Raw genomic sequence first — 26646 nt, forward strand, 5'->3', positions numbered from 1 at the left:
GTATTGTTTGGGGCATGTTTTAATAAATAACCATATACAATAATTCTTCACTTTTACTGAGGAATTTAAGACGTCAATTTTCTCTGTTTGCCACAATGGCATGGAATCTTATTTTAGATTTCATTAATAATATTTTTATGTAATGGAATAGTGAGAGAAATTCTAACGTTAAATATCATTGCAAGTATTTTATTCAGTCCCTATTCACAGACTCCTATATGTGATGCGAGACAGCGTAACAATAAGCAATAATGCAACTGGCAGGGGTGCACGATAACAGCTTAGCAGATAGGACATTCTTCATTAAAAGGAAAAAAATTTGCAATCACCTAAAGTAATGGGGAACACTCTGGCCTACCAAAACCACAACATATTTATTTAAGTGGCAACCCTTTGAAAAAAACTGAAGTTATTGCTTCTTAGCTAATGTCAACCACTCCAAGGAGATTAAAATTAGCTAAAGAAGCCTATCTTCAAATCGATTTTGAAATTATCTATCTTGAAATAAATTCTCTGACCACCTCTGTGATTATACTTTTAAAAGTCAGAGAAGCTACATGCAGGGAAAGCAAAACTACTGCACTGATGAGTGACCATTATCAATTTAGGTGCTTTTTGTTAAAGCGATATTTTTCCTCTACAATAATTTCAAGGAATCCTCCACAGACTGTATAGAAACCTATTGGGTTTAATCCCTGTTAAATTAAATAAGTCTTTTCCAGGCAGAAAAAGTGCTCAATATAGATTTCTCTTTCTCCTCTACATCCATTACAATTTCTGCTTATTATTCTCTGGTTTTGTGGTAAAAGGACTTATTTAGACTTCCTTTGTCTTTTACCCCTCATTACCCTTTCATAGCAGGTTTTGTCATGCAGTCACTGTCAAGTTCTTTTTTTATTATAAAAGTGACATTTAGAATAATGAACTTCATCTAATTCCATTTTTGTCATACAAAGGTCCGGATTCTCAGCTGCTATAAACTTGTGTATCCTCTCCGAGGCCAGTGCATCTGACTTGTGCAACTTTATTTTTAAAAAGCCTGCCAGGTGCAAAAATTTCTTTCAAAATTTTAAAATTATATGGGGATTTTTTCCTAGATTCATTAGACTTTGGACATCTAATTTAGGTGCTCTCTCTCTCAGCTAAATGCAATGCTTCAGGCATGATGCAAACCTCCATGAATTGCGCAACAACAGGAAAAATTGAGACCTTTTGTGTTTGTTTTTTCAAGGTTGAGGTTTGTTTTTTCAAGGTACTCACCAAGCTTCTCCGAAGGATAAGTCCTATGTGGCTAGTAAGGATGCTGACTTTGTCTGCTACTGCTACAGAAGTACTCTGATGATGCAGCATTGCCACAAATCACATGGCATGGCTACCGTACAGAATTGTCTGGGCCAGAAAGCATTCAAGGGACGTAAAAATGAGACTTGGCTTGGACTATTCACTGTGTATAATCAGTGCAACACAGACCTTCATATTAGCCCTGAAGAAGCAGCTGGTTTATGCTACCCTCTTTCTCATCATTCGCTATTTTAAAATTTAAATTAATATCTGGTTGCAGATTATTTGCAATATGTTAATTTGCAAATAATTATTTGCAAATTATTTGCAATATGGCTGCAGATTATTTGCAATATGTTAATTTTGACTCTTTTAGTGTATTCTTCAGTGCAACTGGTCATTCAAGTTACTTTTTTCTACTGCATCTCCTTTTGATGACTCAAATATTTTGGACGTTAGACAGGCAAGTTATGAACAGTGAACAACAGAGTGCAGGTACATACCTGCATTTTCCCCATATAAATGCAGTTATTCATAACATTCTCTCCCATTTGTGTCTCCTTTACATGTGTTCACCACAGTAGCCCCTGAATGTGTATTAAGTGGTCTTTTCTACTGTATATTAAGACAAACAACACACATTTATTCCATGCTTATTTTGCACTGCTTACAAGCAAGAAAAATCATGCAAATTTTTAAGCCATTAAGTGCTTTGTATTTTTTATTATTTGTCAAAACTTGCAAATAGGAAGGCCTAGCACATGTGAATTTAACAGTTTCATATTTGTTTTAGATTTTAGTCTCATCTTCAGGTGCATTCTGTATTCAGACCATTCTCACCAGAAAACTTTATGATTTTGTATATACATTCCAACAGCAACACAATCTAGAAAGTTCAAAAGTAATTTTCTATTATACAAGTAAACCTTTCCTTTTTCTATTATGGCATGGTTAGATGTGTTCCTATAGATTTGGAAATAAAAATTGCTGAAGAATATATTATATTTGAAGGAAAACTTATTTTTATGTTAAAAAATAACCCCTGGGCTGATAAAAACATATAGATCTGCTTTGGAGAAACTGTTAGTAAAAGAAAGAAAATTATAGAATATTTATTTTAAAAATTACTATTGCTAGAAAAATCAGGATGCCTCAGACACTAATTCCCATTCACAAGAGCATGTGGAATGCACCAGGAATGTACCACCCACCCAAGAGACTGAGTGTCAGTGTAAGAATATAATTTTTTATAAGTACTGAACATCGGGTCCTGCCACGCAGAAACTTGGTAGCGACAATAATAAGAAACTGTCTTGTGCAACACAAAATCCAGTTCGTACAGTGCTTTGAAACATCATGACATTTCAAAGTAATTTACCAAATATATACAATAATTGAATAATACAGTCTGCAGCTCCAAGCTGATGACTGTAAGCAAAGGGAAAACAAGTGAGTCTTCTCTACTGGCAAGGTAGGGAATCTTTCTGTTCCTTAATCTGTTCCTCTCCTGGGCCTGTCAATTGTGCAAAATGGTTTGAAATTATGGATTTTTTTTTTCTCATTGACTACAATTTGCTCAGGGACTATTCAAGTAAACAAAGTCATTCCATTTATGTTCTGGTTGCCTCTTTCCCTACTGTATTTACAATGCATTTTCTGTAATTGTTACAATATTGATCAAGGAGTGTATTGTAAATATTCTATAGAGTGATGGTGAGCTCTATGTGTGGAAAAAGATGATGTCAGTCCACATCTATTTTACAAATACAAAGCTCTGCACAATATTTTTACTTTGATCAATCACACTTTTGATTGATTTTACACATTCTGCAAAAAAAACCCCAAAACCTGACAAATAACACAAGGTAAATGAAACTGGAACTGTGGTGCTATTGAAGCCAATGAGCAGGTCAGTGCTGCAAGTACTGTGCTTTGAAAGTCATCATGTACATCGTTTCCAAAGAATATAAAAGAAATTCCTTTTAAAATAAAAGATAAACCAAAGACTCCTTTAAAGTCCATGTTCCAATTGACTGTATTAACATAGAAAAGAAAGAGGAAAAAAGAGTGAAAATCAGCACCCAGCAAATATGGCATTTGCATTTAATACTCTGTAGGTTATCCATGATGGTTATGATATGCTATGTGCATTTTCCTTTATATTCCCCACAAAGACTCTCTATGGAAGCTATTTCAGCTAAAAACATGGTTAACTTCTTCATGTCTCTTACCAAGCATCCCTGAAGAGACAAACATTTAAGTTACAGCATGCCTTCCCTGATAGGCACGTTAGCATTTGGCAGGGATCCCCAGAGCAGCGTGGTGGGGTGAGCACTCTTGTCATCTGCTGCTGCTTTTCCAGGTCTGCCTGCAGGTCTGGGGGCTCCACACGTTCTGTTACTGCCCTGGGTAACGTGACAAGCAAGCAGAGTTGTATTAACCAGAGCTTTATTAGACATGCTCAGGAGCCTGTAATCTGTGCTGTAACTCTGCAGTCTGTCCCTCAGCAGTCACTTTGAGTTCCCTTTTCTGTTCCATCTCATGTTGAAACCTGAGGCTTTCTCTCACTCCAGTGCAGTAAGTTACTCAACAGTGCTGTTTCAGAAGTTGCACAACTACGGTTCTCCACAAACCAGAAGTAGGCTTTTTAACTTTCTAACATGCCAAGGTGTGAGAACTCCATGTCATATGAGTAGGGCTAGATATGAAAAACATAGTTACATGAGGAGGGGCAATAAAGGATGCACCCATTCATTAATGCAATTGTAGAAGAGCTACCACACTCAATTATGTGGGGCAATGAATGGCTCTCAGTGCTGGGCCAGCCCAGGGCATGGCGTAGAAACAAAGGCCTAGGGTACAACACTGGCCATTTGCTCTTTCCTGTCCAGCACCACGTCCTGCACCAGACACATGAAGGAGACTCGAGTCCTGTTTACAGTCTGCAATATGAGATGATGAAGAAAGTGTGAAGAAGGGAGATTCAGACCTGACATATCCAGTGTAACCATCTAGTAGAGCATATGACATACTGATCTGCTAATGTTTGGCACTGTTATTGCACTTTTTGCATTCCAACATGTACAGTGACATGGTGAATGAAGACTTAATAGTGAAAGATGAAGAAGATTCTGTTCATTGACTGATTCTCTGATTAACAAAATCCACAGCCTTTGGGTACCAGTCAGCATTCTACTCCCCCTTTACAGTTGCAATGAAGAGAGTGAAAATTATTGGTTGCATGTAATAATCAGAAAAAAAATCCTTATTTCTCAGCATGTTCAATGTCTATGCATTGACAGAATGTAAGGATGGAAGGTCACACATCCAGCCTCAAACCTGAGAAAGGGGAAATGGACAAACTCAGAGTATATAGCACTTACTCTGCCCTGTCACTGACCTCATCATCAGTCAGGGTACACCATACTTTAAAAAAGCAGCAATGGGGTGAATAAGGAGCATCTCTCCCAGATGTGCTTTCTGGTGTCTTTTAACATGTGAATTTTCAGAGAATCCCTCTTCTTCACTTAGGACCTCAAAAACATTTTTTATTTTATTGAGTATCCTATGCAATAGATATTGTGTATGAAATTCAGTGAAAATCAGAAATTGTTTTCTGAAGTGATTAGCAGAGGACATTGATAAAAAGTTGGGAAATGGAGACAAATACATCTGTTTTCAAAAGGAAACAAGGCTTGAGATGTGCACATCTGGTACAAATGTGAAGAACAGATACTACAGTGCTGACAAATATAGATAGATAGAGATATAGATAGACATTGATAGATGATATAGATATAAAACCAAATAAATTTTGTCCACTAAACAGCTTTGTCCCATAAACAGTAAATTTCAGACAGGGTAAGCTATGTGGTTAAGTGGACTAATAACTGACCAGCAGACAGGTCCCACAGGTGGTTTTCAGCAAAAAATTACCAGAAAATGAGGGTATGACTAGTATGTGAAACTGGCACTGGGCTTGACCCTATTTAAAATTTGCATCCACCATATGGCAGTAAATAAACTACCAAGGTTGATAGAAGTGGCAGGTAACACAGAGATCAGGAAAGCCCTGGTGAGCAGTCAAGATGACACAGTATGCTGGGCCCATCCATGCAAAATGTCAGCATAACACAATTGAAACTTATACACTGAAGAACAAGAAATTATTATTCATAAGAAAAAAATCACTGCTTTGCTGGAAAAAAAAGTGGCTGAATGGGACAGGAAGTCATCACAGAAAAGTATTTTATCAGTATTATAAAATATTTTATCCAAAGTATTTTATCATGAGCTACCTGACTGTGCAGAAAGGCTTCCAAGGCAAATGGCTGGTCAGCTCCTCAGAGCGCCCAGGAACACAATTTCAGCTGGCCTCTCCACCACGTGATGGTGGAACACGTGTTGGACCCAGAATGGTACAGGCTCTCACATGAAAGCCACCCACACCGAAGATGATAAAGGAAATGACACCATAACTGAATTTCTGTGCACAATTTTACATGTGACAATGAATGAAGGGGCTTAGTGGCAGAATACATCAGTATGGGATACATCCATTGTTTGAGAAATGCTGCAGCATAAATCAGATCACATTGAAACAAAATTTTGACATCTCTTTTTAGTTCCTATTTTCCCATATGAAAGGCTCAGAAATACAAAGAGCAATGGTATCATAGGTCACAAGCAATGTGTTTTTAAGGGATCCATCTTGCAAAACCTGTCTGTAACCAATTCTACAGTTTTCAGAAACAATGCACTAAGATGCAGTATTTTCTAAACAATGAAGAAAACTCTGAGCAGGCAAACCTGAGACAGGTCATGTTAATGGCAAGTATATTTTTTGTCACTCCACAGAACAAAAAACTTTTTTAAAAAATAAAAATGTTCTTGTTGACTTTTAAAAATGTACTTCCTTACCCAGATAATACAAAAATGGTAACATTACACTCTACCAATGTATACACTAAGTGTATTTTTAAGAAACTGGGGTCACCTCCTGGAGGCAGGCAGCACACTGACCCCAAAACTCATCCATGGCTGGCCACTTCTAGGCAAAAGCACCTGGCATTGTGCTGCATGAATAAAGGCATTTTAGGGACCCACATAAATAGAAGATCAATTGGAAAATAGAAATTCCTCAAAAAACATTTTTCTTTCTCTCAAGTGTTTTAGTGGCCTGGGGGTTAGGAAGGACTATTGAGTGCTGTCCACCATGCTGCAAAGTCGGTAGCTCAGGAGTGGAGTATTTAGACCCGATGAAAAATAAATAAAATAAATAAAACACATGCATTGATGGAAAAACAGAAAGGTAAGTTTGTGTGCCACACAGAGAACCAGGCAGGGGGCACAGAAATGTCTGGCAACTGCTTCTAATTGTAATTGAGTTCTAAAAGGAGCCTTCCCAGCAGGTCCACAGACCAGGAACTGCCACATTGTTGGATGATGACGTAAACCATACAGTGTCTCAGATTCCTTATTGAACAGTGCTTGAGCAGATGCACAACCAGATCGTCTCGAAAAAAGGCTGTAGAAGTAAGAAGGTTCATAAATGTGTGATTTTTATATTTATTATTCTACATGCATGCATAAGCACCCATCTATTCCATGCACTCTTTGAAGTTCACAGAAACATAAAAGTATGTAGTGCTTGTTCCGCCATATACCTGTGCTAAGGCCATGCCCATCAGTTTCCTTAAAACAATCTAATTTTGGAATTGTATTTAAATTGAGAAAGGCTTTAGCATTAAAAAAAATGCAGATTATGTAGGGGATAAATATTTCCTATTAGATTTAGATTTACATTAGGCATTCATCATACACAATGTTGAAAAAATTGCTCCGGCTGTGTTTTGCACTGGAGTTAGGAAAGGAAGGAGGGAATACAATAAACCAGAAACTTGTAACTTGTTTCTCTGTGAGGAAAATTTGGTTTATGTATTAAGACAGGTTTATAAATCTGATAAAATGAAAATCAGCATAAACCTGTATCATTTATCAAAAACATTGTAACACAATTGTAAAAACATTAAAAATCAAGAGAAATACAACAATTTAACTTGCTTTTTCTAGTTTGATGTTAATTACACGAAGAAAAAAAAGAAATTCATACAATAATTGACATATTTCCTTGTCTCTTCTTTTGAAGACCATTCTATTTTAAGATGTAATTTTTTGAAGCTGCTTTTATACTAGCACAACCACAGAGCACTGCCACTCATCGGACAAAAGCATTCTACTTCCACTGCTCCCTGAACCATAAGGCCAAAGACTTGAGTTTTGTAATTTCAGAGTAGCAGGCCAAGCATACACTTTTCTACAATGTATAAAGGGCTCTGTGTGATCTGAGGCAGCACCAGGTTAATTTGAAACAGTACCTAGAATCTTGAAGATACTGAATGCAGCCACACATTGTGCTAGAGATTTGGAAAAGGGTATCTGTACATGAATTCTTTTCCTACTTTTCTCCCAACAGCAACCACCTTTGCCTGCCACAAACATAAGCAAGCAATGAAAGAATACAGACTCTGCCTGTCTGCTTGTTTTTCTCAAGACAAGAAGTTACTTCATGAGGGTGTACTGTGGCCTGCAGGAGAGGAGAAGTAGTTCAAAGGCTAAACGCAGCTGAGATGGAGGCTACAGGTCTGCGTGCAATTGCTCTGTGACATTTCTGCATGCAATTACCATCCCTCTGTTTTAGGCAGACATCCATCTCACTGGGTTTGCATTCAGACACTCCATTTGCATGCATGCTTATGGTAATTTCAATTGTAAATATAGTGCGGAAATTGACCTCAGGCCTTGATTTTTTTCTTTAAATGTGGTCCATGTTGTAAACAGCAGAGATGGAGTCACCACTTCAAAATTGTGCTGTTCAAAAATATCAGTATATTGCCTGGATTATTGTTTGGTTTCCAAACATTCAGAAGTGAAGTAAAGGAGGAGGGGAGAACAGCTGTAAGCAAGAGTAGACATGTTTGAATGAGCAGGCAGAGCTTAGGATAAGAAACAGAGTGACAATATTGTGATTTACAGATTAAACATTCCAGCCAAAAGCTGTGTATGAAAGCAAGATGCAGCACTGTTCCAAATAACAGCATAGCCCTTCAGCTGATGCAATTCAGCAAAGCTCCACTGGAAACAATGAAGCTACACTGATTTACACTGGCTTGAGATCTTGCTCAATATGTTTATAGCTTAATGGCTCAATATTAATCTAAAAATCAGAAAAATAACAACTTGTCATTTATTTAACCCCAGCATGATGGAAGGTTAAACTAAATACAGAAAGCCCATAACAAATAGCAGGGACATTCTAAGGTCACCAAATGAAGGCTGTCGTTTTTGTATTCAGGCCAGTGATAAAAGAGTTTTTAAATGTTTGGACATTCAATCTATGTAGTGCCACAACCTGAACATACCCCTTTGCCAAACACAGGCTCACTAAATCCTCTTGGAATGTTGTTTACCTCTGAATAAATCAAATTTGACAGACTAGGTTAACTTTACAGATTCATTTTTCAATCACAAATGATTGATATTTTTTACAGAAAGCAAGCTACAAAATTCTTACTGCATAACTGACTATTAGAAGTCATATTGTTCTTGGGTGTCATATGAAATCCAAGCAATTTTTCAAGGACTTAGTTTCAAGCTATTCACCCTCTCTGAGAGAGCACAGCAGTGAGTGTACCTCAAACAAGGATCACCCAGCAGAGATAGTTTTATGTTGGTGTCTCTCTTCTAGAGCCTGAACATGCTATATTGTGCATTTTGCAACACTAGTCCAGTGCTAAAATCCCAAATCCATTATTTAGGCTTATGTCACACATAAGAACATGCTCCTGAAGAAAACTGAATGAAAACCGAGATACAGGAAATTTTGTTGTTGGCTGATTAAAAACAAATTATAACAGAAAATAGGAAAGGGAGCTAGAGGTAATTTCTATCATTTGATTTTAAAATAGAATTTGTTGAAAGGCCAGAAATAACACAAAAACACTTCATTCATGTTAAAAATTGTATGTGTTTCTTGTTCCCTTAATTAAAAAATAAATACACACATAAAGTTTGTTGCCAGCAACAATATTCATGCATTGCATTGCTTGTTTTTCCAACTGAATATGCTATTTTGGTTAGTATCTGTTTAATTATTTTATGTAGTACTGCTTGAGGCTATCTGATATGGGTGTCTATGGAAAAAATTACTGTAATTCAATTTTATTATAATAATGACCTTGGTCTTTGACAGGACTGAATTAAATATCAGTGAGAATTTACACAACTCCCTGTGCTCAGGTTTATGCCCCTTAACATTCCATGTTTAACTGGAGCACCTAAGTTAGGTGGGTGGATTTAGATGTGTATTTGTCCTGAAGCTCTCTATTCTGTCAATGAAGACTGAGAGGCACTGTCAAAAGGCAGTTCAGGTCTCAGCTGAATGGAATTACACTTTGGGGTGCCTGCTGCCTCCATTTATGCCTCTGCTGCCCTTCAGAAGTATCCTAGGATAAGTGTTTCTGCACTCAATGCATCAACTGAATGCTTAACAGCTATTTGGGGGGTGTACTATACACACATTCTATGGAATCACATACTCTCAAATTGTTAATATTCAATATTATTTTAGAAAAAATAGTATCTCTTGAGCACAAAGACAACAACCAGTTGAAAAAAAATCCAGTGTCCAAGTTACTGCTTTGCACTGATCTTGGTGCTTCATTGGAAAGTCTATAAGTGCCTGAAAATCAACTGTTTCTCAAGCGACATTGGCTAATTTCTACAATCTTACACATCTTGTTGTTCAGCTTAATTTTTATTCTTTTTCAATATAGTCCAAAGGTATTGTCCTAATAATCCCAGATGCCCTCATTACAGATCAGCAAATACCTTATTTGATAACTTTACTTTTCCTATTCATATTTCATTGCAAGACCATTAAGCATTTTATTTGAGGAATCTACTTTGGTGGGGTAGAGGCCGGACTCATAAATATTGAGTGCTCAGAAGCTGCTCTTCATTCAGTGCAGCTAGGGTGCAGAACAGTTTATTTAGATTCTAGGTATAAATCCCACTGATATCAAGTGAAGTATCTCTCCTGACTTTCAGCAAGCATCTCTCCCTGACAACCTGTTGGTTCTTGGTTGCAAATAGCATCAAGTTAAGAAACTGAACCAAGACATTCCCAACTCCCTTTACATGTTGTTTCCCATGCAGTACAGCTTTAGGAAGTGCCAACTCCTTCATTATTGTTGTGCTTACAGGAAAACCAATTCTTGATTACTTTTTTGAAATTGGAGGCCTGGGCACCTATCTGGAGGAGGTAGAATCAAACATCTATATATTTCTACATCTGAGGATAGACAAACTCCCTGTGGCACTCTCTTGCCTTTCTAGAAAGGTCACCTGTAGAGTTCTTTCTGAGGGACAGCCTAAAAGAAGGATATGAGACACAGAGTACAACCTGAAAACAGATTAAGATATTTTAAGACAGTATATTTATTTAGCAAGAAAAGAAAAGAAAATAACTAAGAAGAATCTCTTCCACTTTAGAATCTAAAATGGTAAATCTGTGTTATTCAATCAGTGCTGCAAAATCAAATTAATTCCAGCACACAGTTAACTTTAATGGCCAAGTAAAGAAATTGAAAAATGAGCAGTTTCTAATAAGACTATCTAAAGCATAAAGGCCATTGCTCCTGAACAGATATTAGGCTTCAATCAGGAATTTTTTTTTTAATTTAACCCTGGCATGTCCTACCGTGGCAGGCTTACCATGAACAAAGAATAATGGAATGGTAAAATAAGCAGATATTGATTCAAAATTTGGATTTCAGAATTTGACATGAAATATTTTAGGGTGCATAATTCACATCTGACACTTTGGAGGTCAAATCTTGCTAAATCAAGCTATTTTCATCTTAAATATCCAGTTAGGATTTCCATCACTTCTGTTCAAGACATTTTAATCCAATGTTCAATCATGACTGATTAATTTTTATGGAAGGATAAGGCAACAAATAAGCATGCAGAGCATGACTCTCAAAGTTATGTACCAGCTCTAGACCCCATGGTTCTTAACTGGGTCCAGAGCTGGAGATTTGGACAGATATTTTTCTGGTTTTAACAGTTCTGTCTCCACACTACTGCACTATGAGAAGAAAGCAACACTTTCAAAGGATTTTTGATGGAAATAAAGGCGAAACCACAAAGAAACAAAAACAATGAGGGAAAGATCATCAAGTTCCAAATATCAATAAGAGAGTGACCATTACAGCCATGTAGGTGTGGGAGTTACTGGTTCATGCCTTCGATTAATCTTAGGGCCCGACTTTCTAGATAAGTTCTACAACTGTGCTCATGTGTATCTGAGCAGGACAAAACTTTGCTAATTAGCTGGGTTTTGTAAAAAATTAAGATGCTGCTGCATCTACGTGGAATGTAGGCAACCTAGGCAGACTAATTAAGTAGCAGGTCTTCAATTTTAGCCTTCCATCTACCACAGATATCACATAATAAACAGGCAAGTGTTTGCCACGTTGTGTGTTGTCCTAAATTTGCAAATTTTTTTTTGTTTTCTTTTATCCCCATTTAAAGGCTCTAAGCTATTAATAACCTCAATTTTCCCATAAATTTTTTTTTGTAAATGTTGCCAGGATCTATTACCTCCCTTAATTTAATAGCCAGAGCTTTACTGCAAAAGCAACTACAGCAATTGTACTCCATGGAAATTCCCCCTCATTTGAACTGCCTTCAGTAGAGAGGTGCTGAAGAAAATGAATAAATTTAATAATCAGAGTTACTAATGAATAGAAGAGTGAGTTGTTACAACCCACCCATGAAAAAACAGGAAACAGGAAACTTCAGTGCAAAGTTCAGGCTTAATTAGACACACAGTCTTTAAGTGCAGCCTGCTCTGACTTCTCCCTGGCACAGGCCACACAACCACATCTAGTAATTCACACAACGCCTAGAAAGGAATCCACCCATATTTTTGCTCAAGATTCCTAATGTTATTTAATCATCCACTCATTTATTCATCCTGTTTTTCTGCTGTTTCATGGTAAATGTCTCACTCTAGCCCTCCTTCACTTTAAACAGCTGCAGTATGTAACATACACTGTCATTTTGCTACAATTTTTTCCCTACCAGTGGTCATAATGAAAACACTGTTATGTATTTTATCTCTTATTTACAATAATAATAAAAAATAATTATTGCCTTTTGTTTTATTGGAAGGACTTTAAATAATTGGGTATATTAAAAATTCAATTTAGGGTCACGATATCTCCTGTCCTGTGAGGAAGTCAGATATTGTTGAGTAAGTGATAAGCAGGAAGGATCTGGTGATTCAAAGACTTTGAGCCCTGCTGCAGCCTTGGCAATAGTCTCATTACCCTCGATGTCACTGCAGCCACGATTTCACCCCAATGTTAATTTGAAATTTCCTTTCCAACAGTTGCATCACTTAGATTGTGAAACAAAAAGGAATTCATAAAAATCATGTTGTCTTGTAAGATTTGCCCTACTTACTGTTTCTAGGTAGATTGCAAGCAACAATGCAATAAAAGACTATGAAAAATTATGACTGGTGACAGGACCAGAGCAATTGGCACAAACTGAAATACAAGATGTTCCTCCTAAACATCAGGAAACATGTTTTTACTGTGAGGATGGCTGATCGCTGGCACAGGTTGCCCAGGGAGATTGTGAATGTATCTCTGATCTTGGAGATGTTCAAAAGCCATCTGGGCATAGTCCTAGCCCAGGTCTAGGTGGGCTGTTTGGGTTGGGAGGCTGGACTAAATGACCTCCAGAGGTCCCTTTCCAACTCAAGCACTCTGTGATTCTGTGACACCTGCCAAGCGGATTTAAACTACTTGGCCCAAGCAGATGCTATTATTACTTCCTTACCAAATATTACTGAACAAATTTTTACTGTGATCCTGCAAAGGAAAGGTGCCTGCAATCCCTCTACAGAAGTAGATTAATAGAGCATAGTAATAACAGTCCCCTGCAGTACCTCCTAAGATGTCAGCCAGCAATGGCAATTGCCCTCCAATCCAATTAATAAAATCCATAAAAGAATATTTCCAAAAAATATCGTAATTCCATGCATTTGCACAAGTTTGCTGTAGGACAGATTTCCAGTGACCTTAGCCAGTGGCTGTAATTATTCATTACATAAAGGTCCCCTTTCAGTGTTCAAGAAAGTGAGGACCAGCTTCATACTGTCTAGATTACAGTTCAAGTTGAGCAATACCAACTTTAAATAGCAAATTAATCTTTTTATAGACCATGTTTAATCCGTGGGCAGAACCTTACAGTTATGAGCACCACCTGGTGCAATATGTATAAAATTCACTGCCACTGTTGAGAGACACCACAGCTTATGCTAGATTTCAATGCCACTTAAGGTTTCAAGTAAGGATTTAAATGGGCTTCAGGGATGTGGAGTGAGAGGGGTGGCAAAAGTAGTCATTTGCCAGGGTAGTGCACTTGCTGGGAAGTCATTGTGTGTGGTTTTTGGACCAAAAAGAAGAAAACTAATAGAACATATCTTTTATTAATTATATAATTAGATTCTGACTATACATTTAATTTTAAATATAGGCTCAATGTAGATAAAATATATTAAACAAAACAAAAAGAGAATATGTCTTATCAGCTCATCTGTCTTATATCATCTGCCTTTGCTAAACCACATGAAACTGAGCTAAAAATGCTTCAATGTTTCATGTCAGATGCTACAATTAAAGAAGAATTCAGCAAGAAAGTCTTTTTTCCAATGATTTTTTTATGTGTTAGATACCCTACAAGCATGCAAAATTGAAAAAAAAAATTATTTTTCTTATTGATTTAGTCAGTTGGTAAAAAGGGTATGACAGTAAAGGGAATGTACAGTACCTGTGTTTTGATCTTTCTTAAGGTTGTAATAGAGAGGTTATACATTTCATCTGAGCTGACAGCAGTTTGAAATGTTATAGATAGGCTTCCTGAGCACAACCATTATTTACTGTTTGACTGTAATGTCAGTCTTTTTCTGCTTTTTCAATATTGTTTGCACTTTGCCTCTGTGAAAAGGGTCTTGATTGAACTATACAAGAGGAGATATTTCTATCTTTCTATGGGATCAATGAAGATGTGTTTACAGGTCCAGGACACAGTGTACACACCACAATAATGGATTTTAGTCTGTTTGTTGACTGAAAGCTCCTTTTCTTTGTAACTTGTCAATCTTGCATCTATTACTTGATTGCAACATAAAAGGCTATTTGGACAAGCTCTAAAACAACAACTGTATCAATCTAACCAAAGTGGTTAGCTGCACTAAGTATGCAACCTTCAGCAAGATAAATCACTTAAAACTTGAAATCACACAGTACTTTGTGTCCCCATCTATCATCTCTACTGCATGCAGTTTTCTTTAAAATGTTTTTATTGAAGTACTCATCAGCGTGTGATTGCACTGAAATAACAAAAATTAAAGCCACACAAAATTAACCTTTATAATTCTGAATACAAGCTGAAACCATATTAATGAATCCAACATGTAGCTTTTACATAACTGATCTTTTGTATCCTACAATGACCAATGCATATTTAATCAAGAGTGACTGTCCTTAGCTTCTAGACCTCACATTTTAATGTTGTCCATTAGAGGAGCACAGTCTGAACTTCCTTACTTCTATAGGTAGTGAGAAATGCATAGCCTGAAACTTCTCATTGAATTTATTGAATCTTGAAACATACATTAATTAATAATCCAAACAAAAGTATTCATCCCCTGATGATACAGTTAACCTATTTGAATGTATGACCTTCAAGTGCAAAGAAACTCCTCAGGGAGACAGCATGCAGCACAAACTCTGTCAGAAATCTTATATTGTTGCATAAAAAAAAAAAGGAAAAAAACATCAAAAAAAAAAAGGACTCTGTGAGTGTTATAATGAGCCCAAGAGAAGTGAGACTTAGGGCAGCAACAGGGTGATTTTGTACTAAAGTACCACAGAGGTAACTTTGCTGAGCCAAAAATGTTCACGGGGCAAACACTCTAATCACAGCAGCAGGATTAACAGAGACAGGGACTCAAGAGTTCAACAATAGCTGTAATCAACAGTGAATTTTCTTGAGTTTCCTCTATACTTTGTGCTAACTAGAGCCAGCAGTGGGAGCACCTGATCCTCCTAACTCAAGTGCTTTCCAACTCCAAAGGGCCACATGTATGCAGTCTGTTGGCCACACATGGCAGTGAATTAAAACTGTCATTTTCACTTCACAACAGAGTTTTAAGACATGCATCAGCTTGGGCTCCAGCACATTCCTAGCAGACCACTGGAACTGTACAGAGTTGGATATGCTTTTCTAGAAAACCAAACACTGAACCAAATGTGATGCTGAAAGAACTGCCGGGAAAGTTGACACAGCGCTTCAAAAGAGCCAACAAAAAATGATGTCCTCTTAACAAGGCCCAGCCATTTGAAAAGTATTCATAAATTGCAGAACACTGATGCATTTTCTTCTCATAGTGGTAATTTCTAAAATTATCATTGCTAGAAGCAGCTATTTCTCAATTGGAATAGCAGAACAGTAGTTGGCCTGACCTGCAGTCTGTAATTCCCTAGAAGCAAGCACAGCCACACGAAAAGACGAAAAGGACAGCAAACACCTGTTTCAAAACTAATTTCCTATTCAGCAGTGATTAGGCTGCTATCAAGGGGAAATGTTGCAGTCTTGGTTGTATCATACTGGAAAGCTTCAATGGCAGTAACAATTTTAGTAACACAGCTTTTCAAACTAAAGTGTAGAAATGTTCTTTCTAAATTGCATAAGACTGTGCCTGTTCTACTCACCTTTGTTCATACTTGCTCACAAAAGTCACAAGTAATTAACTTCTACCTGAATGAGTCATGGTTCTAAAAGCTTATCCTTTTAAAAATACTATGGCAATGAGTTCAGAAAGAACTGGAGATCAGCATATAACAAATTCACAATTTTTTTTAATGTTTCACACGCTGCTTCTGAGAAACTTATGCTCTTTGGCCTTTACGTTTCTGAGTCTAAGTAAAATAAGCTCCACAACAACTTTAGAAAATATTTCTGTGGTTGTTCACTAATGGATGTCCTCAGCTTTGCAGAAGTGCAGCAGAAAACTCTATTAACATACTTTGGTCACTTAAAAATACTGCTGTGTAGTTACATGTAGTTCCAAGTATTTCTCAGTGGTTTAAAATAATCACAGAAACAGCGAGGTGGTTCATCAGCTTCCCATACACGCAGGCTGCTGAATTCTGTTTGTAATCATGTTGCCAAATCCCACACAACTCTGAACAAAGATACATTAACTGCTGTCTGCTGAATATTAAGAGCATTCAACATTTTTTATAGAACTTTCAGTCTAAAAGGTAATGAAAAATTATTTGTAGAACTGAATTTCCAATTCCTGTAAGTACCTTTGTTTCAGTCTCAATGCCATATAATTTATCATATTAGTCATCGTAATATGGGACATATGATGCAGCCTGAAGAAAGACAATGAATAAACTAAGTACATTTCTGTTTTTTTTTTTCCTGTTTTCATCGTCTGAAAAGGAAGTTTCTAAAGATAGAAGAGGAGAGCAGCAGGAGCACTAGTAAGGATGGAAGCTGCAGCAAATCAGTATTCCATTTACAATGCCAGTCAGCAAACAGCTTTCTGTAAAACACAATATCCAAAGAAACAGTTAAGAAACCTTGGGTTTTTTTGAGAAAGTAAGGGGAGACAAAGAACATAATCATTAATTGTCTGTAATAAAATATATGTTACCATGTTTTGCAATTTCTGCTACTATGATTGCCAAAAATCCCTAAATAGGACAAGATGCTACTAGTTACTTTATATAAGTACCAAAAGATCCAAACTGTGGAAAAACAACAGTACAAGCCAGTGGCAAGTGGCAACCCCTCAGTGCCAGCAGCTTAGATTCTACATAAAAGGTTTGTGGTGCAACTTCAAATGGCATTATTGGATTCAACTTTTGATAGCCAAAAGTTTGTCTGAGTACAAAAGCTATAGCAGGATGGCAAATGTGAAGAAGGCTAAATTTGACAGAACTGACTTTTCAGTGATCTTCCCTAAGAGCCACCAGTTTTAGGATGCTCAACTTTGGTAAATTAGAGGCACGATAAGACAAAGACAACTTAGATTCGAGTCAGATTTAAAGGACTCGACACTTTCTGCTGTTTTCTTCTAAAACAATTATAAATTTGACATCCAGAGCAATATTAAAGTGCTACCTGTCCCTGATGTAATTTTTAAACTCTGGGGACACAGCACACTTTCCCTGATTATAGTGTGCACTCCAGTTAAGTCAATGGAAGCTGTCCTGTATTTTTAGTCTTAAACTGACTTCACACTTGACAGCCTCACATGTCACCTTGATGTCACTACCTCTGTCAGTCCCAGCCAGTTTTATTTTTATCAGCCACAAGTAGAAATAAAAGAATGTCCACATATGTTCTTTTCAAAGCTTGATACAGAGACTATTTCTGTAGTTAGCGCACAAATGCTCAAGCCATAGCAGGATAACTCCTGCTAATCCACCCTATCACGTCAGGCTGACAAGCCCTGATTATGCTTGCTGCATGTTGTAATATGTACAAGTGAGAAAACAGACAGCATTTTTCTGAATATATACATGTGTATCAGTGTCAAGCACCACTTGTATTACCTACACAAACTTCTGGCCCGGGGAATGATTTTGCAGTCTAACTGACAGTAAAGTTTAAATACAATAGAGAGCATCAGTAGCATGGTATTTTTAAAACAGTAGCAAAAATAACAATGTTTTTGACTTAAAGTGTTTTTAATCAGAAGCAAATATTACACCAGAAAACCATGCCTCAGATTGCACAACTTTCCCAATTTTTCCCTTGAAATTGAAGAATTTTCTTGAAAAATTTTCAAAACCTTTACAACATAAATTTTTGTGTTTGTGTAGCAGCCTTCTAAGTTTCTACAATATGGCCAAAAAAATTTGCTTGTCACCCAGTTTATACAATCTTTAAAAAGCTGGACTTGAGAATCAAGTTTCATCTTCCCTCAAGTTGCATAATAGATAGAAGAAAATTATTTTAAATCTAGATCTGATCAGTAAATTCAAAGTAATCTTCAGTACAAACTGAATGACAGTCATTTTATGAATTGCAAAGATGGACACCTGCTTCTCAATCTTGTTTCTTAAAAAAGGAAAACACCACATCATTACTTATTTTCTGCCACTTCTTAAAGGAAATTTGCAAAACTTATACTAGAGGGAATAAAAATTTATTTTTTAATACACAACTTATTAAATGAGCATGAATGCAATTTGGAAGTAAGACAATTCTCATCATTCTTGGCTCAGAAGTCTTTCCACGCAAGTGACATAAAACCATTAGTAGAAAAATACATAATGCAAAGAAGAATGGAACAAGGACAAGTTTCAGACCTTTTTATCCCTCAAAAGTTCCAAAGAATTTAATCTTACTCATCACTCCACTCAGATCCACACACTAGATCACTCACGATTGTACTTCAGTCCAATGGAAAACCTTCAGTAGGCAACATAGACTTCTGGAAACATCCATGTAGTCAGAGCAATCTCTGGACAGCTGAAAAACATTTTGAATTCCTTCATACAATTTGCTTTCAATCCAACTTATAACCCACAATTAGTGCTTCCAAACTTCACAGGCAACACACCCAACCAACCTCTCATTTTGGGGGTGGGGGAAACCAGAACAGCTTTGTTTCTGTAAAACAGAGCGCATAATCCTCCTACCTACAGGAAAGGATGTACAGCCATTGGTTCACAAAAAACCTCTTCAGACATGATGAAGTTCTGGAAAGCTGTGGTATTTCAAATATTTTCTGGTTTTAGCAGTCTATTCCTTATTTTCAGATTTTAGTTTGCAAAATCTAAGTTTCTCTATTAACTGTAATACATATCTCTGTATTAATTATTGTTGTCATCTTATTACAGGGGTTCCATACTGTGTTCTCCTTATCACAAAAGTTTCATATCTTCTTGGTGTTTCTTGTGGGCATCTCCTCAGAGCACTGACTCCAACTCCTTCACAAAGCAGCCAAATGACTCCAGTTCCCTTCTCAACCAGCCACCCCACTCTTTTATAGCACTCATCTTACTGGTTACAGCTGCAGCCTGTTAAAGTCAGGATTATAATTGAGTCTGGTGGCCTTTGGAGCTAACACTGTTGTGCTTTCTATATAAGACTCAAGTGCCCAAAGTTTAAATGATGCAATCTGAGAACTGCTTTGTCTTAATACTTTTCTGGCTTCTCATTTTACCTGGGAGAGGATACAAAGCAAAAACCTCTCTCCTCCACAAAAAATGAGAAAGTTGCTAATGAAATACTGTACGATTACCATATAAGAGAAAGATGATTAACTTTGGTAAGGAGTCCAATTGTTTATAAAGTTGGTGAGTTTGACAAAATTAAAATTTTGAAAGTATCGAATTGATCAAGGATTTTTCAAACATCATAGTTTTATGTTGCAGTGCTGGACCATCATATATGTTTATACATATTGTATGCATTTGTAAAATCAGATCATATGTTTAGGTTAATTAAATGCCTGCATAAGTAAATGTACATATTTAAACATTATCTTAATGGGAAGCCATGATGAAATAGTGCACCTGATTAAATCAACCAGGTATATTCTCCCTACAGATATAGAAGGAATTTCTGAAAATATTTCCCAGATTTCCTTTTCCTGAAAAGTTGGTTATCTTGTTAATTCATGAAGGTATTAACTATCCAATAAATTCAGCATATCCCTAGTTGTAAGCTGTCAGGATGTGACATAACATCCTATAACATGATGCTACATGGTACATAATGCCTTAAATTAAAAGGAAAAAGAAAGCAAGACATTTCTTTCAGAGAAATAGTGGGTAGCTAATCTGAATATTTGGGGTAATTGGCTGTAGGAAGAGAGAGGGAGATCATTATTTCAGATTCCCTAGTGAGTGTTAATTAGTCATATTGCTTCATTGTTTGACAAAGAGAACATTGCTCGTACTGCTAAATCTATAATGACACATAGGCTTTTGCAGAACAGGTATTTTAAACTACCTTGACTGACTGACAGGTGGGTATTTCTATTCATAGTTGAATGCGCTCACAGAGTTAAAGATATATTGTCTCAGAGGCATGAGAGTTTTCTCATCCTGAGCATGAGAAGCTTTATTTTTAAACAACAGGGAACAAATTGCACCCTGACCATTAAAATGGGAGTCCTCTGTTTGTAAGCATCAAGGGTACATGCTTGCCTTTAAAAACGTGGCCCTGGTGCCTACGCAGCCAGGCAGCAGTCAACAGCTGTAGGTGAATCACGAGTGCTTTGCTGTCATGTCAGGCATCCGAGTCCAGCACTGAGGTGCAGGAGTGGTAGCATCACACCCATCAAACTTTTGTTGTCTGCTTCTGACAGCCAGATCTTTAGCACTAAAAACACAGGTAAGTAAAAAATAGTATCACAAAGACAGTTGTATTTTTCTCTATATCTTTGACATGACTACCCTGTCCAAAAAAGAGACATGATGAATACTGGCTCTACTGCCTATATGAACCTCAGATTATGGTTCTTATTCCAAATAATGTTAATTTATTGACATCAAACAGTTCAAGAGCAAGGACTTAGAGAAAACAAATAGAAAGTTATGTGATGATCTGGCATTCCCAGACATGTCAAATGTTTTCAAATTGTTCTTCTGCATCCTCAAACATGGTCTTTCTGCTCCTAACAGGATTATTAACTGCAACAAGATGTGGGAATAATGTGTGTGACTGGCTATTGGATGTTTTTTCCCCCCTCTGTTTTTCAAATGAGAAAAAGATAACCTGGTACCTGTTAAGTAACCCACTTTATCACATCCAGTGTACCTTGCTCTTTAGCAGGGAGGATTCTTATTCCATTCATTATTTTCTGTGTGCATTTGTGTGAGGACTCAACAGATAACCATGAAGAGCTAAAGCTGGACAGATGGAAAGTTTCTTGCTGATTGTTTTGTGCTCTGTATTTCTTAATCTACTGAGCTAAAACTTTCAATGCCTTGAAAGCAGGTTAATTGGTCAGACTTCCCTACCTTGGAAATGTTTTAGGAAGGCAGAGTAATGCTTAAGAAAAGGAACAGCTTCAGCCAGGAAGTCACCATTTCATGTCTGGCAGAACAACTAGACAACTATCTCTTCCCACAAACTGTATGAACAATCCTGATAACACTTCCTACAGGAAATTAACCACCATAGTACCTGAATTCCAGCACACATTTGCCATGAATGACTCTCTCCCAGAAGAAGATGGCATTACTTTTTATACAATGCTCCTCTCGCAATCCAAATATAAGCACACTTATATGTATACTTTTATATGAAAAAAATAAGATTTCCACAAAATATAGGCTATTCAGAGTTTTATAAAATATGACTTTACATGCCCACACCACTCAAATGTAAATAGAGAGGGCCTACATTTACTGTGCAAGTGTAACTTTACTGACTTCATCAAAGTGGTTCAGTGACTGGAGGATTAGATGAACTTCAGAAGGTACTTTCTTTTTACATAGAACTTCTGACCTCTTATCTCACCTACCCCACAAATATAGTGGAGGTTTTTCTTCATAAAGTATCACAAGACCTACTGTACTTTGAAATTGCTAAAAATTAGCATGACTACCATGACTCAGCATGAAAATATATGTGTCATAATTATGACAGTCTGTCAGTGTCTACAATAGGATCACCTTTATGAGAGGTGGTTACACCTTACATGACATTGAAGGATATAAAAACTCCATCCATAACATAAGGATGTACAGCAAGGAAATAAAGTCACTACTGATATATAATGATGTTTTAAACAGATATTAGGTATGGTAATAGATATGGTAGGGTAATAGCCACCTGTATCCAATCTTGTCCACTTAAATTTCAAATTTGTTATAAGAACTTTAAACAGCAAAGCTCCAGATGTGCTGTGACTGAATCTTTGAGGTTTCATAACAAGAGATATGGTCCCACAGTGTTTAAACCCCTATATGTATTACTCCCCTCTTGAGGCACATGAGAAGTCTCTGTTATCAACAGAGGCATGTATACAAAAAAGAGAAAAGATCTCTAAAATGGTCTTTTTAAACCATTCTAATGATTTTTTTTTCCCCCAGCATGTAGCATTTAAGATTTTTAAGCATCACACATGCGTTAACTAATGTATCCTGACAATATCCCTGTGAGGTAAATGTTGTCTATAATCATCACTATTTACAGGTGGTGGTGCAACTGACACACAGGGCCTTCTTCATTCATGAGGTACAGTAAGGATGCATTTACATTAGTTGAGTGTGTACATTAGTTAAGTGTCGTAAATGATTTTAAACAAGTCCTTTCTGCATGTTTGCAGCAAAGGTAGAATTGGAACCTTTTTTTTCTCATCAGTCCTCAGGTGCAGTACACTAGTGTGGTACTTAATAACTTTAAGCAATTCTGGGCAACACCTTCAGCTGCCTTTAGCAGCTGCAATTTTTCTGAATCAAGCAAAGTTGTACTGAAATTAGGCCAAAGGCTTTCCGAACAGTTTTGCACGCGGACTTTTAATGTTTCATTTTCTGTCAGCACCTGGTCTCTTCAGGAACACAAGTTTACATTCTACTGAATTGCACATGTACTCTATGCTTTTTGGGTTGCTGCCGACATATTAATATTGAACTGTAAAAAGCCACATATTGGTAATGAGCCCGTTTTGTGTCTTGGCTCATGGAAAAGAATGTGGAAATACCTTGTTCTGTGGTATTTTTTCCTCTGACAGTACTGAGACAGTGCCGCAGGCGCTCTGAAAATAATAGCATGAGGTTAACTGACAATTGCATGTGTATTTACACCAGTAGCCTGATATTATCATATTGTTAGAGAAAAAAAATCTGGGGCTAGAATATGCAACTAAATAAATTTCTAGACATTGAAAGCAGCTGAAGGTAGAAGAGACATTATGCTTTAACTGTTCACATAGCTCACACAGCTCACACATTCTGTATACATGCCATTTCAGAAACCTCTGAGAATCCTAGAGCAGTGGCAGGCACAAGGAGAGATTTAAAATGTGGCAGAGCATTAGCTCAGCAGTACGTGCATAACCAGTGCTCCCATGGAAGCTTACAGAATCTTTACATAAATGCACTATCGGGCCACACAGAGCAAGAAAATTAAGCAATGAAGGATTAATCTGGAAATGAACAGGCTTTGAGAGATGGGATTACCTACCGTTTTCTTAAAACAGTAAGATATTTTTTCAGGAACGAGGGGAGAGTTGAAGGCCCTAAGCTGCAAGGTCTTAAGGAATTGTATTCATAGTACAATTAAGAATTAGTGTCAATACGAAACACATGTATGTAGTACAGCCCACAAAACGCACTATTGAAATCCTATTGAAAATGTCCTGCCAGTTTCTGGAAAGCTCCCATCCTTACAGTCTGTACTAAGCAGAAAGACAACTGTTGCATTCAATGTAGAGTCTGAATACACTCTGTGCCTCTCACTGGACCATGTCTTGCCAATCAACTCCTCTCCTGTATCCCCTGTGCTACTTTTATGTGTCTCCACATTCATACAGGTTCCCACTAAGCTGTACAATTTACCCTAGAAACACTGCTTCAAAGCTTAACACTTTTCACACCTACAAAGTTACATTAGGTCCCTTCACCGTGCTTAGAAACATGTTTTCTTGTTTTGTGCAAGGTTTTTGTTAGCAGTATTATTCTAGATGTTTTTTAAGTAAGGAATAAGTCTCTGAAAGCCTAGGACTCACTGCTTTTTTTTGGTACATTATTTCCCTTATAACTTTGCTGTCATGACATATAAAATTACTCTTGCAAATTAAATAAATTTTCATTTTTCTTTGACTTAGAAGGCCAAAAACAAGCTTCACTAATGTAATTTTAATTCTATAAGAAGTTTTATTTATTGTTTTGTCTACCGTACAACCAAAATTGAGTCTCCTAAAGCATATGTTCTGTAGCTAGAGATGACTATCTAGAAGTTTAGGTGATATCACGGTTTTAGTGTTGATGACTGAAGAATTTATGGGGCAATTTCTGGGAAAGTACACTATACCTAACCTTTTCACCAGTTTTCTTACTGCCTGACTTTAAATATTTTTTTACTAAATCAATAATTTCTTAGCTGACAAAAACAATTTTCTAAAAGCTGTGGTAGTATGTAGAATCTGTTATACAGCATAATTCAACTTGTCATGTTGTCCAATAGAAATATTACCAGAAGGCAACCTACCAGTTTCAGTCACTGTCACCAGAGTTTAAACAACAACATGGCATTTGAGAAACAGGGGTTTGCTATAAAATCTACATCAGCTAGCGGTGGCAACCTTCCATATCATGTCACCTTAGGTGGTGAACTCAGTCAATACCTTTTAAATTGTTACTTACTCAGAGTAAATGAAACTGTGCAATGCAGAGAACTGGGAACATTTTTGGACCACTGAGCTGGTCTGCTGAGCATGATACAGTATTGCTACTAGAATATCTATCAGAACAACCTTCTTAACAATTATTGCAGCCCTTAAAGTATTAGAGCAGGGCCCTTAAAAAATAGGTGAATATGTGCCCGCTGAGACAAATTTACTAGAAAAGGGAAAATAATATAAAACAAAATAAACTCACATTCTCTCCTCATCTCTCTCCAAATCTGTATAGCTATTCCCAGTGCCCACAGCACCCGGGAACAAAGGGTGGGAGAAGAAATTGCAAAGCATGGCTACAGCAGCCCTACCTGCCACATTTTGGGTGCTTTTTCTATGTTGTTGAAGGAAGAAGGCAGGGGCTGACAAAGCTCCTTTGCACCACTGAGGAGTCTGTGCCATATCCCACTGTAAATGACAGTCTGATCCTTGCCTTGGATTAGCAGCTCACCCTCACTTAAGATGCTGGATGTGCATTCCAAGTTGTGAATTTCTGAATCTTTGGGGACCTCATGTCTAAAAGCTAATCCAACTAAGGAGATAGATTTCCAACACCATGTGATGTTAACATTGTAAACAATGACCAGGATAGGGGACCCTGGAAGTTAAGAAAAGTGACTTGGAAAGATTTGTTTCTTCTGCTCCTGCAACAGCACCTATTGGTGCTTCTCTGCTTTGCATGACAACAGCTTCTCAGTCCCAAAAGCACGACTTCTCAACGTTTATATGCTCATTTTGGACTTGAGATGCCTAGCACTGACGAAAGAAGTTGTGTAATGCTAATGTGATCCTCAAAATCGCACCTTAGTACTGAAAAGCTAGGGCACGGATTTTACTAATTCCAGCTATATTTAGGATTGTGCTGTCTTATAGTTTCTCCAGTAAGCTTATATTAAGTTAAATGTCATGTGTCTAATTCCAGCATGCCAAAGGCGCTGAAAGAAACTATCCCAACAGCAAGGCCACTTGATTCATAAATCATTGCAACCAATGTCAAATTTTCACAGGAACTCTAAATCCAAGGCTTGAACAGGGAGATATAAAACTTTCAAACAGAGAAGATTCATCCTCTCTGTTTGCCCTCAAATTCAGTTTGTTGTAATCAAATATGTAGTCCAGAATCTCCAAACAAAAATTGTTTCAAATACTTTCCAAGAAACTCATTTATGTAATAAATCTAATTAAAAATTAATTCCTTTAGTGTGTTTTCAGTGAATTGAAGGCTTTCCCAAGTTGCTCTCTTTGGGAGGTGGCTCTTGTGACACTTTTCATAAAGCCTAACTCTCTCTGCAGAGATTAGAAAATAACTAAACTGAATATTACAACATCATTCAGGTTACTGACTTATGTTAGTCTAAATGTATGATACAAGAAGCTGAATACTGTTATTTTCTAAAGACTGTGCACTGCCTTACAAACTATTAAAGTCATGCCCCTAGCCTTTTGTGAGCAGTGCTACAACAGAAAAGTCGGGCAACTTCAAAATAGAATCTTTTTGCTTCCCTGTCAGATTGCTTTATCCTTTAAAGTACAGTGAAGTTTTTATTTTTTCTTTTTCTTTTTCTTTTTCTTTTTCTTTTTCTTTTTCTTTTTCTTTTTCTTTTTCTTTTTCTTTTTCTTTTTCTTTTTCTTTTTCTTTTTCTTTTTCTTTTTCTTTTTCTTTTTCTTTTCCTTTTCCTTTTCCTTTTTCGTTTCCTTCTTTTTCGAAATAGAAGCCAAAACATTTTTGGGGTATTTTTTGCCTCTTTTCCTTTCTAGAGAAGTAATATTATTTTAATTTTTCAGAATTTTATAATTTTACTAAATCCCGCTAGTTTGTGAATAGTGGTATCCAGTTTCAATCTGCACTT

Source organism: Melospiza georgiana, chromosome 6 (assembly GCF_028018845.1).
Source record: "Melospiza georgiana isolate bMelGeo1 chromosome 6, bMelGeo1.pri, whole genome shotgun sequence".
In the NCBI taxonomy this organism is placed as follows: domain Eukaryota; kingdom Metazoa; phylum Chordata; class Aves; order Passeriformes; family Passerellidae; genus Melospiza; species Melospiza georgiana.